Source organism: Ochlerotatus camptorhynchus, unplaced genomic scaffold (assembly GCF_037179485.1).
Source record: "Ochlerotatus camptorhynchus isolate MF236.1 unplaced genomic scaffold, CSIRO-AGI_Acam_v1.1 ptg000307l, whole genome shotgun sequence".
Classification (NCBI taxonomy): Eukaryota; Metazoa; Arthropoda; class Insecta; order Diptera; family Culicidae; genus Ochlerotatus; species Ochlerotatus camptorhynchus.
The window spans coordinates 2170414-2192735 of NW_027040795.1; the positions used below are offsets into that span (position 1 = coordinate 2170414).

At 37.5% G+C, this 22322-nt stretch overlaps 1 protein-coding gene across 5 annotated transcripts in view; it reads left to right on the top strand.

The window, feature by feature from the left end:
- Shal (Potassium voltage-gated channel protein Shal) overlaps positions 1-22322 on the top strand; it is a 635870-nt gene that overhangs the window by 287293 nt on the left and 326255 nt on the right. The window lies entirely within an intron of this gene.

Sequence of the window (22322 nt, forward strand, 5' to 3'; positions counted from 1 at the left end):
AACCAATGCATGAATTTATATGTCGTATGGTACAATAGTACCAATTTCTAGAGAAGTCGAGAAAATTTTCAACCCAGAAGATTACCTCGTTCGGACCGGGAGTTGAACTCGCCTCCGCCAGCTTCGTAATTCCGTTCCCTTTGTTAAATCATACTTCGAGAAATCATTATGTTTCCAATGTTAATAATTTCAGCTTGAAACAATTTTTTCAACAGTTTTGCATTATATATTAACTTATTACCAAGTGGTTGCATTTTATTGATTAAAGCAGGCATTTACATTTATTTCTTGCATTCATTTTTCTCTAAGTTTTTTTCATTAACAGAATTCCGTAAAATATGAAGACCTACAAAATTTCCATATGTTATTTTATAGTATGAGGCAAATGACTGTAAATTGATGAATTTCCATGACTGAATTAAAGTTATCAATGTTAAGTTCGTCAGCATAAAATGTGATTTAGTCACTCATCCCTGTCTAGTGCAATGACTCCATATTAGCCAAAATTTTAGCCCCAATCAAATTAGATGATTTCTTTGGTAGTTATGGATTCAGGAATGATTGATGTTTGTTTAGGTGACGATTTCTGATAGCTTCTGTGGCAGATAGAAGTCAACAAAATAAAAGTTGCTATTATGTTACGTGGGAATCTCCTAGCCAATGGATAATGGACCTTGTTTGAGAGAATCGTGCCATCGTCTATGCCTCTACACCTCTAGTTCAGAGGTATAGAATTAGAAACTGAAGCTTACGATGACAGCTGCTTGTTGGTGGATCTTGTGATGGTAGCTGAGAGCATGGATTGGAATACCAATTTGGAGACGTACCCCTGGAGATGGTGGACTTTAAGTTGATGAATTTATTTCTATAATCCCTAGTTGTGAAGACTACATGAAGAACATTACGATCATGTCGTCATTTCCGGGTGTATCGCTGGGAAGAATGTAGCTGTACTGAGCAGTGAATTTTTTGTAAAATATTTTTTTATTAAAGTCACCGTTGAATTTTTTTTTCCTTGATTTGTTTTCCGTCGATCTTGTTTTCTGTGCTAAGCACCAATGCTACTGACGACAGGTAGGCAGCTCCCACACCTGGACCCTACCTACTTATCAACCCATCAACTCATGAACTGGGGACCAACGGCTTTACTTCCCTTCCGAAGGAAGGCGTGATCAGAGATGTTATGCCTCAGAACCAGTGTCTGTTTTTATCATTTACCATCACATGCAAGGAGTATCGCTTCAACCCAGTGTCGATGATTTGCATTTGTTTTGAACATCTTCGTAGTTACGAAACGAGCGAAATGAACAAATGAGTTTATTATACATCAACGAATACGCGTTTGTTGATATTCACCGGTGCTCGATTATCAAACTCAAAATTGTGAAAATCAGAAGTGATCCTCAGAAGCAAAATAATCAACGACATTTTGGGCAAAATGATTATTTTGAATATTGTCGACCACACTGCCTAAATCATCGATATTATCATCAGTTCAGCTTGAGGCAATAATTTGCCGTCGACTTATGTCTAAAAACCACGTTCTTCAGCGCTATATTTGTTTAAAATGAAAATAATCATTTTGCATTTGATCCTCAATGTCATCCCGACCAAGATGAAGACGAATATAAATATTTACAACATCAGAGGGAATAATGAGAATCCAGCCACGAATGAAGAAAAACAAATGTTATTTTTGATACTCAGAGGTTGCCTAGATCAAGGGAATTTGTTTATATCAAAATTCAAATTCATGCAGGTAGTTGGTCTATCTGTTAAGGTTTTCTTCATTTTCAGCTAAATTGAGTGTAGAAGAAAGGATTTTTATCAGCACTGCTCAGAACATCCTGGTGGCGCCGACTGGGATTGAACTCAGGCCTGCTGGGGTGAGAGACAATCACGCTTACCACTACACCACCGGCGCCACTGTCCACCGCGAGTTGAATCTGTTACTGAATGAGGCAGTGTTGACTAAAATCAAGATCAGAAAATCAAAATCAACTATCTTTCAAGATCAATATCACCTCAAATCACCGGCACCAATATCACAAGACATCATAACCAAGAAAATCACACGTGATTTTCGACCAATATCAGCCGTTATTTTCGATTCCCGAAATCAACAAGAATCAATATCAACCAAGATCAAAATCATCGAAAATCATAGGATTAGAAGATATGTTTAATCTAGAGTTTGGGGCATTCCGAAATTCAAGTGAACATTCCGGATGAAATTAAAATGGTAGATTTCAACCCAAGATGACAAATCCAAGATGGCGGACCAAAATCCAATATGGTGGCCCCGGACAAGGAATATGCATCTAAGCCCATGCAATATGGGTATCTACGGAATGGGCTCTATGAGGGGAAGTTGAAAATAGACCTCCGCTGCCATTTTTGAACCCAAGATGGGGGACCAAAATCCAATATGGCGGCCGAGGACAGGGAATATGCATCTAAACCCATGCAATATGGGTATCTGCGGAATGGGCTCGATAAGTGGAAGTAGAAAATTGACATCCGCCGCCATTTTTAAATCCAAGATGGTGGACCAAAATCCAATATGGCGGCCCCCGGACAAGGAATATGCATCTAAGTCCATGCAATATGGGTATCTATGGAATAGGCTCGATGAGGGGAAGTGGAAAATTGACATCCGCTGCTATTTTTGAATCCAAGATGGTGTACCGAAATCCAATATGGCGGCCCCTGGACAGGGAATATGCATCTAAACCCAATATTGCATAGGTTTCGATACATATTCCCTGTGCAGGGGCCGCTTTATTGGATTTTGGTCCACCATCTTGACTTCCAAAATGGCGGTGTATGTCAATTTTCCACTTCCACTAATCGAGCCCATTCCGTATATACCCATATTGCATGGGTTTAGATGCATATTCCTTGTCCGGGGGGGTGCCATATTGGATTTTGGTCCGCCATCTTTGATTCCAAAATGGCGTTGGATGCCGGTTTTTTACTTTGACTGTAATACCAAGCTATTGATTTTCCGTTTGGTTTTTTGTTACCTTGAAATCAGTTAAGGTTAAAATCAGCACTGACTTCTGCTTTCTGATTTTGCTACTCTCAAGATCAGCTAAGTTAATATCAGCCTTGATTTTCTGCTGTGTGATTTTGCTACTCTCAAGATCAGCAGTGATTTTCGGCCGTTCCGGTCGAAGGCATCATCGTGCTGGTTAAGAAGAGAGGCGACGACGACACAGCCCGTTTATATCGTCCGATCTCGCTGCCCAACAGCGACTACAAGCTCTTCTCCCGCATTCTCAAAACCAGGCTCGAGCAAGTGATGAGAGAGCACCACGTCTTGAGAGACGGGCAGAAATGTCCTTTAGCTGGCATATTTGCAGACAATGGCAATGGGGCAATGTCAGTAAGTATTGTCGTTATGAACAGGTGGTTTCTTTCGATCATATTTTGAACTTTCGATCATATTTTGAGGAAAATCGAGTAACTCGGTCCATTGCACCAACTCTGAGTAGTTCTGTCTTATCAACCTATCTCTTGAAGATAAATTGGTGGCCCTGAAAAGGGTCGTTTTTGTATCTTCAATCAGCGATTCAGCAGGTTCAGCTGTAGCAGGTGAGCAGAAATGAGTGACACGCTGAAGGTAACAAACAGTTTGTTACCAAGTACACGAATTCGATTCAATAAATAATACGACACTGGACATCGAACGAAACACGAGATGCTAACGATACCACCAAAGGGGAGGAGCTTCGGTCAGCCACTGTCGAAAGCATCAATTAAGGGCATATCAGCTGAAGTTCATCCTCTTTTTACGGTTTTGTCGCTTGACAATCGGACATGAAAAAAATAATCAATTTTGGAAAGCTAGAAAATCATGCCTCTCTCATTATGGGTATTTTATCATACACTTCATCTGCAGTGCCTCTCAACACTAAATTAGGCGTTGTATAGAAACAGCTGATAGAATATCAGTGTCCACCCAGTTAAAGCTTCTCCCCGTTAAACTCCTTCTATCAACAAGTTGGTAAATCGTATCCTCTAGCAGAAAGACGCTTAACACTTTTTTCAACGAATTTATGATCCTATTTCACGTCATGGTTCCAGGCATGGAAAATCATTTGGATTCATTTCATACATTCATTTACATTCATTTGCCTCTAACTTTTTTCATAAACAGCATTCCTCAAAATGATGTATAGAGCTTTTGTAGGTTTTGCTATTAGCTACAAGTTTTGCTCATAACTCAAATCTGCATCTCTTATGCATCACGAACTAGAGTGGGCAGAACTTGTTACTGTTTTTCAGTGAATGTAAAATACATTCACTGAAAAACAGTAGTGGCTTATGTTTGCTCTGCTTCGTGATGCATAAGAGATATGGATTAGACTTGTTAACAAAAGTTGTAGCTAATAACAAAACCTACAAAAGCTATTTACATTATTTTGCGGAATGCTGTTGAAAAAAAAAGTTAGAGGCAAATGAATGTAAATAATGCACGAAATGAATGCAAATGATTTTCCATGCCTGCATGGTTCTTTGTTAATCGAATGATTGGAAGGCATCCCTCGAAATTAATAAAATGTCATGTTTTTTGGTGGTCCTTCGAAAATGTCGAACAGCAGTATTGCAACCAGCAAGTGTAACTCCCACACTTAAAAATTATTATTTTTACACGAGACGTAATTCAGCTTTGACGTAAATCGTGGAACTAAAACAAACATGGCATGTAAAATTAAGTGTCCTGAACATATGCAACTCGACGAAAAGTGCGTTTGATTGCATTGATTTTCTCGTCCTTTTCAACTGATTCTTATGTCAAAAGAGCTGCTTGCATGTGTCGGTCTCAGGGCACTGAAATTTACATGTCTTTCTCATAGTGTGCAAGAACTAAAAGCGATGCGATGCTAGTGTTCATTGCTATGACGACGGCTGAATTAAGGGGCTTAGAAGCAGAGGGGTGAAAGTCAATTCTCTTCATCGATTTCCTTTTTTGATGACCATGGCTTCACTAACCTATTTCGCACTATTTCTGCTATGCTCTTCTATCATGCAAAACAACAAACGTCTCGATGATGAGAATCGATCAAAATCACTTGCACAAGATTACAACCCTGGAGAAAATTTGGTGTGGTCGCTCTACTCTCGCGCATCGCCAGCCAGTCCACCTCTCGAGAGTCGTCAAGAGTCATCAATAAGCTCAGTTCCAGCATATTTTGATGATGATATATTTTCCTCTCACGGAACTATACTTGATGCTCAAGCTGGGCTCTTGCCAACCCGCATCGCTGAGAGGGATGCGGAACTCGTTCTCGGGTGTACATCGGCTCTGCCTACCGAGTAGAAATGTTAACTTCGTGATGCGCTCGCGCAAAACAGTAAACTTGATGCATCGTGATGTATTCGTAGAGACCTTTGCTCTCGATGGCTTCTCCCAGTGCAGAAGAATGAGTTATTTTGTATTGGATTCGAGAAAGAAGTGCACAACCAAGGAATTAAAAAAAAACATCATGGAACGTACACATATATTCCGAAACTTCAAAGTGGCAATTGTATTCTTAGAGTAACTGTCTATATTCTCGGAAAACGCCCCTATTTAAGACAAAGAAGAATAGCTCTAGTGTTTGTCTAATCTAATCTAATCTAATCTAACACCAACACAGCTAGTTCTTGAAAGCATCCTGGAAAATGATATATAAACTTACATCATTTTTCTTATCTATTTGATTTATGTTTCACATCGAAGATGCATCACACATATCAAAACGGTCAGGCCTACTGTGCAGCATTTAAGGGGCAAGATGATTCAGAAAACATCTGGCCTGTTTAAATCGAAGATTTAAACACGATGCTTCAGAATCCAATAAATTAGTGAAACGTGGACATCTCGTACCGTACGTTCCGATTTTGGTAATTATATGATTGGTTGGTCGTTGGAAGCATCAATGCTAGAAAGGTTAAGTGATACTCCATTTTTTCTGACGATTGGGGCATGAGCACTAACTCTTGTCCTAGACTTTTGTGACTTATGGCTATAGTGCCATTACTCGCTTTCTGAAAAGAGAAGAGGGAAAGGGAAAGGAGAAGGACAAAGGGAAAAGGATTATGTAAAATCTATGAACATAATCAATATTTTTGATTTGAAATATACAATATAGAAATACATAACGGTGGTGTTCACTACCCGAGTCTTGTCACTATTATCTAATAAAAAAAAAGTAACAATGACTAAAATGTGATCCCTTGATAACTGGAAAATCCTGATTCCCTAGGTTGAAATTGTCACGACTAAGGTTCGGTGGTAGATCTTATACTAGTAACGCACCACAAAAAGGTGATCTCACAACGTTACTGGTTTGAAAAGATAAAAATTTACAAAATGGAACGAACTCACCAAGTTTAGCCAATTGAACCTGAACGCTGCTCGACATTTGTTGATGTAGAAGTCCAAATTGTAGGCGAAGCTTGAAAATGAACTAATCCGGTTTATGGTAGTTGCGCGGAATGTCTTCCGTCGATTTGAGATAAACAAATGTTTTGATGTATGTAGTCAATTTTTGATGTGCATTGGCAAGCCTTTTCGTGGCCAATAGTCACGTTCAACGCTGCGACTTAACGAATGATGGGACGCCTCGTGGAGGTTCTACTTGGTTTCGGAACAGCTTCTCAGCGGCAAATAATACGGACCTAGAACTAAAAATTGAATTTTATGTTTAAAGCCATTGCTTACGTTGGGTTGCTGCGCCTATTTCAATTGTTGGTCCAGAAAGATTTCCGAGCTACCGTGTGTGCAGCGAGGGTAGTAAATTGAATGAATGAACATGTTAAAAGGCAACAGGAGAATACGAAGACATCACCAAGGGTTAATCCATAAACGGAGTAATTAGTGCTTTCACTAGTTTTTTCCTCGCACATTCTAAGTCAGAAATATAATTTCGTTTATCCACTCATAACGCACTTAGCGGAAAAAAAACCACGCTCGATTCCATTACCGGAGCTCCGAACCCTTCGGCAAACTTGAATCTGCAATTTCAATTTTTTGTGGCATTCGCTACATCCCAGAGTACCTTCCCCATACTTGGACCAACCTTGCTGTTGCTGGTGCTCCACCAGCTTGCCAGATTCGAAGAGCTCATAGAATAAGCCTAACCTCAGATCACAATATTTCATAGGATTTGAGAATGTTTAGCCAAGTCAACCGATACATTTGATCAACATTGCAAACGTTTTACTTTGCTATGTATATGGTCTCTAGCATATAGATGCATAATCCCCATGCTCGAAGCAACATATGTCTTTCAACACCATTCTGGTCAACACTTCATCAGATACATTCGTAATCGCTTGCATGAAAAATGATTTTCCAAGTAATTGAACTAATGCGAGTTTGGGTGGATAAACTTTATGCCATTCCAAGACGGAAACCGGTGTGCAAGAGTCGGATTGACTTGAAGTTAACGGTGGCAAGCACATATGGTTTCTCCTGCCAACGTAACTACTAGGAGAAAGTGCTTATTTCCTGTTTCCAGCAGCAGTGGTTTCTACTGACTTGGCCAGATGTGATGTCTGGGAGTATGTCTATAGATGTACATCCAGAACACTCCATTAGTGTAACCAGTGAAATTTAAGTTTGCAAAGTTGAGAACCAAAGCAGAAGATTTTTGATTTTGATAATTGTAATTTTCGTGAAGCTTAGTGAAATTCGTTTGTTTCAATATAATAATTCAGCATTCCAAACGCTACCAGCCCTGTAGCTTAACACGTCAAATATTTGTTAAGCACTAGTTATTTTCATGCCGAAAGAAGATCAACTAAACATTTGCCCTACAGAAATTATTCAAGCTCACCCAGAAGCTAGAACACATTAAGTTCTTTGCTACTTTTCGTTGATGACTTCGCTGCTTTTGGGTGCAGTTGATTTCGGAGTGCTCCTTGTACGATGACGATGACTGTTTATGGAGCAAACAACCGAGTGGTACCCGGTCTTAGTGAAACATGAAACAGAACAACATCTCCTAGCTTTGAATATGGAATAAACGGTAGAGGCTTAGTGCATATACAGCAAGCCAAGGTACACCTTGAACACAAACAACAACGTAGCGGTAGCGTTAATTACCTTGCTTCATGACGCACGAAAGCGCACACGAGGGAACCAGGTGGAAGACATACTTGACCTCCGCCTGTTTTTCTTCTGAATAGGACCGGTTCGTAGCGTATGGAACGGAGGAAGATTTCTGGCAGCAGTGCATTTGCCATAAACTGAAACAGCACGTATAATTCAGTTTGTTTACATCTCCACGAATAATGTTGATTCTAATTAAGACTGTTAGAATTTTTATCTAACGACTTACTTTAAATAATACTGATTACATTTAGGTGGAATAATCTGCAGCTTGCATTTAGTAAATGATACCTTAATTTAATTTAATTTAATGCATTTAATTAATGAATACCTTTAATAACCAATAGAATCTTCTCTCAGGGTTTGACTTGCACTTTCTCATCGGAGACTGTATCTTCCATTTATTAGTAGGATGCCCATTAGAGCTTCCATCCCGGGATGTCCCGGGATGAAAATCCCGGGATTAATATATTTCCCGGGATTTCCAAATCCCGGGAAATTAATTTAAAAATCCCGGGATCGCGTGTACCCCGGGATTTTTTTTAAATTTGAGACTCTTTTACCACTATAAATCTTTCTTGGAATATCTGTAGTAGAAATTGAATCCAGAACTTTCACATCTTATTAAATTTATCTCTTCCCTTCGTTTGCCATTCATTCTGATTGTTCGAAAGAATTGCACACAGACACCACTTTTTGTATATGATCGTTGTACAAGAAGCACTCATGAAAAATACGATCTAGCAGTGAAACAAACCGTGAACATTTTGATTCAATCAGGTTGAGCGTCGTGAGATGACCATCATTCATAGTTGATCAAAAACCATTGGAATGCATTGTTAAGATGGTTGGAAGTACGTAGTACTAGTCTCAACTGATGAAAAGACTCAGTATTTGCAGTTTATAGAGTCACCGACTTCTATCTTGGCTTCCATAGCTCTCACTGGCTGTCATTCGTTACGTTGAAAGGTATACATTACCTTTACCCGTTATTATGTAAGTATTTTGCCTAAAGCACGGCAAAATAGTTTTTACAAATACATTCATGAGAGAAATCATCCACCATAATCATCATGATCTGCAAGGACTATTGTGAAATTTGGCTGACAATCATAATATCACGTCCCATTATTGAACTTCTTAGATGTCAAGAGATCCCAGAATTTCGTAGAATATTCTACATACTCAGAGAACTTTATATAGGCTTTGAGTTCATGGAACTAAGTTTAAGTTCAAGAACTTTCTTGACAGTACACGAATCTTCGTATAACTGATATTCATGGATTTGTGATGATATCTCTGGATATTATTCAAGACTTTTCAACTTAATCAAGTAATGTTCTGAAGATATGCAAGTGTTCAAAAATTCAAAAGACTTCTTGTAGACATCCTTCCCAGACGGAAATGTGATTAGAGAGTATTTAAATAATATACAGCTGGTCAGAGATTTAAAGACCTGTGGATATTTTTCAAGACTTCAGGTCAATCAATTATTATTCTTAAGATATTCAACTGTTCGTAAAACTCAAATAACGTCCCTAGATAGTCTCTCAAGATTACTGGTTGGTCAGATATGGGTAAATTCAGGTTGATCAGGAAATCTGAAGATCTTAAACTGGTCAAACATTCAATCGGCTCTCCCAAGATAAAAGATCGGTTAGGAAGTACTTAAAAAATCTCCAGCTGATCAAAGATTTCAATTAAGTCCTCTGGATATTTTTCAAGGCTTCAGGTTGATCAAGTACTATTGTGAAGATATTCTCCCAAAACAATTCCAAAGATCTCCAGCTAATCGAATTTTTCCGTGAAGTCCTATGAATATTCAATTGGATCAAGATTTATTATGAAATATCCAATTTTGATACATTTTTCATATTCAACATATTCAGGAAAAAGCTTAAAATATGTAATCAAAAACTTTATTTATTTAACAAAAATCTTCATATGTCAGCTTAAAATAAAAAAAAAAAATCTATCGGAAGTCTGCTTCAGCTTCCGCATGTCTTGAAATAACTTCACATATCATGAAATGTCTTAAAAATATCTGCATGAAAAAATACCTTCACAGAATTTTAAATGTCTTCAAAATGAAGACATGTTGTTAAATCTGATGTCCCTAGTATTGAAGAAATCTCCTTTATTTAATCATTCTTCTAAGGAGATGAAACATAGATTTCAGAACATCGTTTAAAGAAATTACGATCATACGAATATTAAAAAAAAATTACTATCTTTATTGACTTCCCGGGATCCCGGGATTTCCCGGGATATCAAATAAATATTTTCCGATTCCCGGGATAGTAGAAACCACCGGGAAATGGAAGGTCTAATGCCCATGATGCCAAACACAAAGGCAGTTTCCAAGGGATTTGACAGATGGCATATTTTATAATTACCCTGTGTTCGTATTGGCGACTACCACTGCATCTACCTTTAACATAAAATAGCTACTGTATCACCACTTGTCACCGTATTATTGTCATTGCTTGTTTTATACTGGCCTTTTTATGCTTTTTTAAAAGTATTTATTATTTCTACCTACGCCATAACCGGGCGGTCAGTAAATCGATTTTGTTTGTAAAATCTGGTCCTATCCGTCAGCGATCACCATGCAATCCCAGCGTAATCATCAGGCAGCTCCGGTGCGCCAATTAATGTTTACAGTCAACTCTCCTTTACTCGATTTCTGCGTGCATATTGCTTTTTATTATAAACCACTGATACCCTAAGGTCAAGACAGCCCGATCTCGTGTCTTTTCGTTGCGATAACGTTACATGAACATTTTATGAAACCAACAACGTTGCAGTTGCAGCCAAAAACTACAACCCATTAAATTCATTACACTTCGGCCATTTTTGAACATTGAACAATGATCACGAGAGACCTCAAGCAGCATCCAGAATAACTTGATTATGTGAAAAAATGAAAACAAAATGGCGTACATTGTCAAATTACCTAATTTAGCAATGCCATAAGGGTGTGTAAAACTAAATGGAAGGGGTCATCCTTGAAGTTCGTTCATTCGTATTTGGAAAAGCATAGAGTGAACTCAACAATGTCAGGGCTTCATGTAAGCTGCTAAAGTAGCAAAAAATGGATGATTAATTTATTAACATTATTTTTCTACACTTAATGTTGTGTGACTACTTTTTGCTCGTTTCACCCTTTGTTATCTGGTCTACATGTCAAGTAAAAGCAAACGATTGAAAAAAATGATGAGTTGATTACCGCAGAATAGGTCAGTTAAGTACAGCACTTTCCTGAAATCATACCAGAACCTAAAACTATAAGCAATTCAACAAATCCGAGAAACAGGAATGACACTATCGACAGGAACTTCAGTCGATATCAGCAAGAATAAGACACTCCAGCACCAACAACAACAACAACAACAGCAGAACTGCATCCCAATGCATAATCATATTTCTGTATATCAGCATTCCCTTTCCTTTCCACGAGGCGACCATCCATCAGCGACAACGAGACGGTTAGCAGCAGAAGACAAAACAAAGATAGCATATAAGTAATAATTCGCGTACTTAGCGTTTTTCATTAAACCCTTTAGTGTATACCACGTTGTAACTCTTTGCTTCGGAATAATAAATCATTCTAGTTCAGACCTTCAGTCGAGTAAGTTCGTAATTCTAATTTTATCCTTTTTTAAAAACGTATTACCAAACCATGAGGTTTTAACTGGTCTACTTCATCTGAACAACTTTATCAATGAAACAATCCAGGCGAGCTGACAAGTAAACGTATACAGTTAGAAATTACATGGCACACTACTCAAGCAAAGCTGGAGATCAAATTGAAATCAAAATTTGCGGTTATGATGTAACTTCTTTTGAATGCTCCAGTTGATCGCATTTTGGTTGACTTTACGGTTAACACAGCAAAAATGAGAGAAAACTTTATATTGTTGAATTAAACGGAAAACTAATCTTGCTTTAATTAAATCAATTTGATTTCTGATTTTGCATTGATAATGTTTAGCTGAATACGGGCCTGGCGTAAATCGTTAGTATCCATGCTTCTCCTGCTAAAAAACTTTAGCTCAAATCTCACCCGGGCAAGTAATAAATGATATAAAATGTCTTAAACAAAACAAATAAACAATAATCGTTAGTTCTGTTACAGATGAGCTAAAATTAAATTTTAAAGAAGACGTTAACAGCAAAACTTCAAGTTAAGTTGCTTTCATTTCAAAAGTCTTGACTGCATAATGAAAGCACAATATGATATCAGACTAATGTTGTGACAACTGAAACCAAAAAGAAATTTCATTATGATAGGAACTGCAAACTTTAATATCGATTTGCTTCCATTTTTTGACAAAATTATCTCGGGTAGTGCCACCTGGTATGCAAATTTTGAACTTTACCATACTCCATTCTCGTTCTCCTGAACAAAGTTGTCGAAGACAATAGCCTTTTATCGAATACAACATATCAAGAAGACTGGCAACTCTTTTTTTTTCTCGTACGACTGCTATGAGACAGGTATAATCTCGTCATCTGCCGCTAAAAGGGATATACTTCGAACGACTTTGATAGCAAAGATTACATCCTCAGAAGAAAGGTTTGTGTATTTGCTTATTTTTCTATGCGTTGCTTCCACCTTTGCTCAAGGGCAGCGTTACTGTATCTGTCGCTTGGATTCTGACAAAGTCCAGTGGCGCACTAGCGCTGAATGGTGAGGTATTTATGAAAAAACTGTTTACCATTGATTAGATCTATTCCATTTGAAAACCTTTGACAAAGAAAGGAACCGTTTATCCAGGCGAGCTATCAAGGAAGAACTAATAATTGGAAATTTTCTTAGACGCTAGCGTTGCATGATGAATTTTTTTTCTGAACTGAGCTGTTATCATTTCATTACATCTTGCCCACTTGATCAACGTTGCCGAAGACAGGAACCTTCTATGTAGTCAAGATGTCAAGTAAAAGCAAACACTTAGAGATGAAATGGTGTATTAAAACCGTCTAGCCCATCTTGAACATTTTTATTGAAGGTAGTACCAAAGCAACCACGAAGCTCGCTAATAGCCCGATAAGAGCCCAAGGGTTGCAATATAAGGTTAATATTGGGCTTCATTGCTTGTTATGTACACACTTAGAAAACATAATGTAAATTTAGGTTCGCTGAGACTGACATATACGAGCGTCAGTTTTGACATAAAATTGAGTCATAACAGACGCGCAATTCAATTCAATCAAACGTACTTTTCGACGAGTAACGAACATTTCAGAGACTGCCCAACAAACAATTTTAGCTGCAGCTTAGCTTATACAGGCAATAATTAGCTGCATAAGGCAAATTTTGGCTGCATAAGCTAATCTGCAGCTAAAATTGTTTGTTGGGTGAGACGGAGCACTTAATTTAACATGACACATTTGTTTACGTCTTATCCTTTATGTCAAACATGGATTCGGTCACGTGTAAAATTGATTATTTCTAAGTGTGTACTGTTCTTGGTATTTTTGTTGCAGTCAGGATATTTGATAATGAAAATAATGTACGCATTAAACAAAGCACGTATGGTTGGGTACGTATGAGTTTTATGTTAACCGTTTGTTGTACCCAATTAAAGATGAATGTTCTTTGCGAGATTTTGAAGGCAAAAATTCTAACGGAATTTCCCTTTTGTTTTTCGGCAGAGTTCCTTTCAAGTAAGTTGTCTTCTCAAGTAGTTTTTCTGCCAAATCTACTGAGGAAAAAAAGTTGTCGACTACTACTTATCTTACCTGATCCAGAAAAGGTAGAACCAAGTCCATCCATGCACTTTTTATCGCATTTGGCTGTGCTACTTCCCTCGGCAACTGTTTACTACTTCCTTGAGTTGTTTTTGACAATAAATGTGAACCTATAACAAGACCAGAAATTTACAATATATGTTACATAAGTAGGATCGCCTATTACTTGGGAAGTAAACTTGTAGATTGCAGGCGTAGGCATTTTCTGAATCTGCTGCAAACCATACTTTCAATCCATGCCAACCAGGTTTGCTTTTCATGTAAACTCCAAATTTGCAAAATGAATGGAACTAGCCTTTCATTGATTGTGATGATTTGGAATGGATTGTAGCTTTGTATACAATTGCTGACAAACTCATCCCAAACCAACCGAACCATTATTTTTGAGCAATAAACTACAATCAGTGCGACAATCAAATCACAGATGTCTCATAATGGCTTGAAACCTGCATCTGGACATAACTGTCTGAAAAAAAAATGCTTGGCGAAGAAAATACTCAGTAGTCCAAAGCGGTTTTATTGGTGTTTTTCGTTGCTTCTGTACACCAGCTATCATCAATAATTCAAAAAATGCCCCAAACCTCTTTTTCCGTTAATTTCTTCCAGTCTTTCTCTTTGGGATCGTCGCGTCCATGTTCATTCGTATAACGAAATTATTTTTTTGAATTATTCCATCACAAATAAACAATTCATAATAGATGTAACATGCTGACAAAAAGCACTAAATCCTTTATTGGAAGGTCGAACACGAAATATTTCAGAGGATGCTGGTGTTTTCGTCCATACGAATCCTGTCCAACAACATTTGATAAACTTTTTCTCAATTCATTCGATTTGGGATGACGTAGCCTTAACAATTACCAGTTTTTGATTCGTACCACGCCTGTGAATAGCTCAGTGCTACATTCTCCCATTCTTCTTCCGCGCTAACAATTTCATTTTCTTTTGGATTCCCTTATTCTTCCTTCCACACACTATCCACGTCAGATAAATCGTTATCGGAATTGATGCCGATTTCAAAATCTTTCTCAGCTGCAGTGTCTGAATCCATTGTGAAAAAATGAATACACATATAAGAAACCATAGCTACTGTATACCCCGAAGAAGGTGTTAGGAATAAAGTTGCACCCACTGCTAGGCATGCATATTACGTACAGCTTTCCGCCGAAGAGCGCGAGTAATACGTACCGCGTAAATAGAATTCGCGTAAATGGAGTGCACGTAGCATATGGGATTTGACCTAATAGGGACCAACATGGAATATCTCGTGATACTGGATATATAGAGGGTTACTGTCCTCGGCAAAGTTGTTCAGTGGATCAAGACCTAATGGTTGGTGGACATAAGTTTGGAATTTTCTCCCTACGCGGCGCTAGTGTGCATGAATTAATAATGCCCTTGTTTTTGTGATATCTTGAAATCCTCGTCACCTAAGAAGTTGCTTTTTTCAGTGAAGTTATTCAGTAGATCAACGCCTTATCACACAGAAGTTCGGAATTTTCTCATTACGCGGCGCAAATGTTTATGAATTTGCGATTTTCTTGTTTTTGTGATATCTTGAAATCATTGCCATCTAGAAAGTTGCTTTTTTCGGCGAAGTTGTTCAGTGGATCAAGACCAATATGGATGGAATTTGGATATTTTCGGAATCGGGATGACATCTTAAACCCGTAAATCGATTTCCGACGCCATTTTGAAATCCAAGATGGTGGCTTCCGGTTTCAAAAAAGCGGGAAATACTGCCAAATACCCTTCAATATGTATATTTTCGGAAGCGGGATGACGTTTAGAGACCAAAAATCGATATCTAGCGCCATCTTGAAATCCAAGATGGTGGCTTCCAATTTCAGAAAAAGTGGGAAAAACTGCTAAATACCCTTCAATATGGATGTTTTCGGAATCGGCATGACGTCTAGAGACCAAATTTGATATCCAGTGACATTTTGAAATCCAAGATGGCGGCTTCCAATTTCAGAAAAAGTGTGAAACACTACCAAATACCCTGCAATATGTATCGGAAAAATTCTGATAAATACCCTTCAATATGGATATTTCTGGAATTGCTCTTAATAGTTTTGAATTCATACCACCTACGATATTGTGCAACTTGATCGATGCTAAGATTTTGTTTTCGTGTTCGGTAAATTTTACCGAAATCAGAACAGCTGAACGTTCGGTAAAACTGTGACCTTCATTTGAAAGACAATTAAATTTGAAAATAATTTTAAACATTTTTTTTCCTTGATTTGTTTTCCGTCGATCTTGTTTTCCGTGCTGAGCACCAATGCTACTGACGCCAGGGAGGCAGCTCTCACACCTGGACCCTACCTATCGACCCATCAACTCATGAACCGGGGACCAACGGCTTTACTTCCCCGAAGGAAGGCGTGATCAGAGATGTTATGCCTCAGAACATCCCGGCGACACCGACTGGGATTGAACCCAGGCCTGCTGGGGTGAGAGGCAACCACGCTTACCACTACACCACCGGCACCGCTAATTTTAAAACATGTTCAGCCTTGTTTAAATGATAAAATCTTAGTATTTCAGTGGATATTTAGTTTCAAAGTAGCTGAAAAGCAATTTAATTGAATTGCATAAATTTTACCGAACAGTTCAGTTGTTCAAATTTTGCTAAAATCGAAGTCGGCGATAGTTTCTAAGGGTGTGTATCTCTTGAATTGACCGATTTACAGAAATTTTCCTAAATTGGCTGAGTTTAATTTGCTCTTATTTTGTTAATTTCAAATGCATCAGTAAAATTTTCTCAAGATAACTTTCAGAACTTTTGATGGCAAAATTTTTGCCGTGTCTATTTCCGATCTATGGTTATTGACGTTTTTCTTATAAAAAATGCCCTTTTTTAATTATGATATCTCAGGATGGGGCAAACATAAAATGTATATTTTGTCAGTATCTAAATAAAAGGTCGTCTACCATTCTATATAGGAGAAATGGATGTTATGTCGGCGTAAATGTCCCTAGTTTGGGCCCATACATAAATTCAGCAAGCGACTAAATTTTCAATACGGACCAAAAATAGCCATTAGTACCGTCTCAATGACGCGTTCAGTTAGATAAAATTGATAAATAGTGGATTTTTAGCGATGGGCTCAATCTTAGATACATAGGCCAACATTAGAGCCATTTCCCCTAATATTGAAAAATAAGAGAAATTTGAATCTTTTTGAAATAAATTTGACTTCGTTAATGTTTATAAATATACCTGGATTAAATATCTATTAAATATCTTATATCAAAACATGCCTCTAATGGAGCTTCTAAAGTCTCTCAGAGATTATTTTCGTGAGAAATTTTAATTAAAAAAGTTAAACGTAAAATATGGTATTCAGAAGGTCACCCGAAAGACATATTAAAAATAGAGCTAATACATTTTTTAATATCTAGACACTTGGTGTCTTCGGTGAAGCTTTTGTGTTTAAAAATCTCTTCTTTTGGTACTTGTAAATATTAGGATGGTCCTCAAATTAACTGATATTAAAAAACAACCTTCATTGTTTTAGAAAATGGAGATGTGTGTTTCAAAAATTGTAGCTAAATAAATTCTAATCAACTTTGATGTAGAAACATTTTTCTGTAATTTTAGAGCCTTTTTTACTAAGAATTGAAATAGGGTATATTAAGTTTTTGATCACTTTTATTTTAACTCGAATTTCTCATAAATATTATCATTCAGTGAAGCTTTTTGAGACGTAAGTTTTGTTACATAAACATTGTCAATATCTCTTTTTATAAAGAAGTTGTACTCAGATGTATGTTTAAAAATAAACAAAATCAAATTGATTTTATAGAATCTAAACATACAAAATAAAATAAAATAAAAGAAAATATCTCTAAATTTTAAATTTAATGTAGAATCATAAACGTCCATTTAAATTTTGACAAAACGTCCATAACTATTGATCGGAAAAAAGATAGTAACAAGCTTTTTGCGGTAAACAAATGTGCCTCCTAAAGCTAACTTAAAAAACAAAGATTTAAGAAATTAAAGGAGAAAAAGCTTTTGGGATATTTGCCTTATTTGAGAGTTGTATAGATTTTACTTTACTTAAATCTTTGTTTATTTTTAGTTCGAAAGGCTCCGATTCAACAATTTATAGTTTCATTTTTATACCTGTAATCTTGACAGTCTAACCTAGGGGATGAGTACTTAAGGACGTTAGATTTTTATAAGTCTTTAGTGGGAATGACACTAATGAAGACTGCATAGCACATTGTAATCGAAATATTAAAGATAAACTTTTTTCTGTTTTATTTAACATCCCAATGGTATTACTTCAGCTCTAAATCAGTCAATTTAAGAGATACAAAAAAAAAATCAAAGTTGCTTGAAATTAGTTGAGCTACATTTTTGCCGAAGAATTACTTACTTCTACAAATAAAAATTTTTTTTTTAATTAATTGATAATAAGAACCACCCTAGCACGTTGAGTAATGGCACCAAAATCAGGGTTTATCTGTAAGGAACAACTTTGTTAAAATAGCTTTTTTATTTCACTTATAAATTTCAGGCTCTAAATACACCTTTCCTGCTAAATTCCGATTCTAGACTACTGTGTACTGTGATCCAAACAAGCAAAAAAACTTGCCTACTGGGTGTTGTATGTTGTTCCATTGTCTAGAGTTAATTTTTCAGCCTGTGCTACGTCTGACGGGGTTTTTTGGAAACTTCGAAGAAAGTCGTAAGAAATATCCCTAAAATTGAAACAAGCTTACACAGAAAGATGGACTAAAGTTGGTAGAGGCTTGGTATTAGTAGTCCATTCTCAACGTGTGAAATCCGGAAAATTAATACTTTCAAACGGTTCAGGCCACGTCCTCATGGTCATCGGGGAGGGAAAGCATTTTTAGTTCAAAACACGTTATTACTAGAGACCGAAAGCACTCAGCATCTCAATGGTTGCCACTGGTAGAACGTTTTTGATAGTGGCAAAGGTGAATTAGGTTTTGATTCATGTTGGGAAGTGATGCGATATTTTAGGGGGAAGGGGCATCGTCAATTAAAAAAAAAACAAAAGCAGTTTCTTTTTTTCGTTTTTAACTGAAATTCTGTCAATTAAAATGTGTTCACTGTATATCAGTAGGCAAATAGAATGCAATGAATAGCTTACAGCGTTGTAGGCAAGTTCTGGAAAAGTTCGAGTAGTGGATACACCTTTGCTAATCCGATACTGTAACAGACTTCAATGGCCAGTCAAATTCTTCTTTCTTGGATTGAGGCAGCGTAATGTAATTCGAAACTGTTCTGACCGGGTACTTGATCTCATATTTTTATACGATTCCATTATGACTAACGGTACTATAACATTAGCAGCTAAAGAAGTGGTGCCAATCGATCGTAGTTTGTGTGCCCCTGTATTATTTCATGACGATGTTAACCTTTTTGATCGTGACTCGTCGGGATTCTGATAACTTGAATGAACTGCTGTCGCAAGTTGATTGGTCTAAAGTATACTAAAGCCATGACATCAATAGCACCATCAGCTCCATAAAACCGTATTCTGCACAATTGCAGAATTAACTGATGGAATTACAAATTTTTCTAAGGGATGGCGCTGTATCCTTGGTAGTCATCATTTTAAATCAGTATGGGAGAAAAGATATGTAACTAATTATTTTTATTAAATATAAAAAGTAATCAATGATTGCAATGTTTGTGTGCATAGAGAAAATAAATGTGCACCTGCTAGAACATTTTTTATTTTTTTAATAATGCCACATTTAATGTAGAATTATTTAAAACATTTCTTCCCCATACATTTAATTGATGCCTGACTACCAAGAGAGTAAATTAATTTGCCTCTCTCAGCTCTCTCGCACCCGCGCTAAAGAGCGAACTGTCACCCACTGTTTGTTTATTTTTTGATTCACTTAAACGGGTCAGGTTTCCGGATCGTAGTTTGTTTGCGTGAATCTTCGTTCCGTATAAAATGAAGATAAGTGGAATTGGAGGAAAAGGAACCGCTCAAAGGTGTGACTCAGCGGGGCCAACGCCAAGGCCAAGGGTTTTATAAAACTTTCTGCAATTTTATGTGTTTAGAAAATAAGACATCCGTTCCAGTCCTTTAGAGAATAACATTTAGTTAACCATTATGTGATCGACAAAAAAAAACACCTTTAAGAGCTCGACAAGGGTACCCGGGTACCCATAAATTGAAATACTTGCTACTGTGGCCTATTGTGACCGATTTATAATATTTTGGCGCCATTGGATTCAAAAACTTATCCTCTTTCTGGACATTGCCAACAATGTCCATACGGAATAGTCTGGTTCCCAGAAATTCGGATTTCCTGTATTCCAGAACTAAGCATTTTCATGGCACCTTCGCTAGAATTTTGAAGGAATCGATATCAAAGTATCGAATTTCCTTCAAAAACAATTTCAGCTAAGTTGAGGACCAGTTTAAGGTTTCTCCCCGGAACGACCATTACGGCACAGGTTCCCGTAGGGCCTCTAGTGGCCATAGAAGTGTTTGGGAAGAAACCCCTGCCAAATGGGTATCCAAATTCAAATATTTACAGCAGGAGACTGTTTATCATAATTTTGTGATCATCCGATGGATTGTCCCCGGGACGACCATTCCGGAGTAGGTTCCCGTAGGGCCTCTAGTGGCCATAGAAATGTCTGGGAAGAAACCCCTTCAATGTGGGTATTCAAATTCATATATTTACTGCAGGAGACTGTTCATCATAATTTTGTGATCATCCGATGGATTGTCCCCGGGACGGCCATTCCGGAGTAGGTTCCCGTAGGGCCTCTAGTGGCCATAGAAGTGTTTGGGAAGAAACCCCTGCAATATGGTTTGTGCTATTTTATAGCGTAAATGAATGTATTATTGCATTAGCAATGAAATAGTGTGATAGACCATAATACGGTCATGTACAATAGTGCATCTAGCGACATCTGTTGCAAACATGATCGAACTGAGTTTAAATTTTATTCCAACAGGTGGAGCTAGCGTAGCAACACTAGCGCTCTGGGTGGCAAAGAAGTGCAGAAACGACTTCCAGCGTTCAATTCAAACAATACCGCTAAAAAGGCCCCCAAGGAATGCTAAAAATATGATACTGGGGAGGCTTTAAAGTACAGTTTTATCCATAGTAAACTATCTGCTAAGCTACTTTAATAGGACTAGGAGTAAGACCTGCTAGGGCCACTACAGTGTGCATTACTCGGATAAAACACATTTTCTCTTTGTCAATTTTAATTGAAAACAATTAAGAGGGTCACATTCAATAACAATTAATGCGTTCCCGATAGTTTAAGAATTGAAAAAAAAACCTATTTTTCTGGATTGGAAATATTATGTAACCTTGTAGATGAACAATCTTCAAGAAGCTGGAAAGCTTTTATAATCTCAAACCACGAAAACTTCCATGATCCCAGGCTTGAAACGGAACTGCGGTACCTCAAACCAGTGCTGTGAATTTTCATATCATTCGAATGAAGATGAGCCACTACAACCATTCAATCAATTCTGTGTAAACGAATTCTCAAATTACCATAATTTGAAGAGCCCCTTTCTCATTCAAAGCTCATTGTCACTGTCAATTGAGTCACTCAGCATCATTTGATATACGACAGTGGAGTATGGAAGAAATCCAGCAAAATGGTCCCGAACAGACAAGTCGATCCGATGTCGGATCAATGTAAGGGTAGTTTAACGTCGATGTCAACCCCATGTCGTGTTGTTCGGGTCAATTTTCTGTTTATGTCGGGTCAATGTCGGGTCAAAATCGGGTTGGTCACTGTCAATTGAGTCACTCAGTATCATTTGATATACGACAGTGGAGTATGGAAGATATCCAGCAAAATGGTCCCAAACAGACAAGTCGACCCGGTGTCGGATCAATGTAAGGCTAATTTAAGGTCGATTTCGACGCAATTTCGTGTTGTTGTCGGGTCAATTTTGGGTTTATTTCGGGTCAATGTCGGATCAACATCGGGTTGGGGTATGGTAGAAGTCAGGTTGGTGTCGGGCTGGCTTAGCTTTTTCGCCGGAATGTCAACCAGAGCTCCGTTTGTGTGTAGGTTACACTCAATTGAATGATATATAGCGTTTCTCAAATGAGAATGATCCATGCCTTCGTCAAATGACTAAGCAACTGATATCACCCATTCGGGGAGGTCCCCTTTGATAGCGAATATCTACTTTTCTCATTTTCATGAAAAATGTTCAAATGATTTTGATCGAACATGGAAAAAAATTCACAGATTCAAAGTTCGATTGCAGTTTTGTTGCCCGTTGATAGTCTATCCTTTAAAGACCAACTTCGCAAACTTGTTATCATTAAAATTTTAACATCTTCAATAATAAAATCTCTTCTTGAGGAACATCATCCTTTCCATCAAACTTTATCCCATTTCACAGAACTAATTTTAACCTTTCACTGCTACCTGCAGCGAATGAACATCCAAGATTTTTTAACACCAACTAGAAAG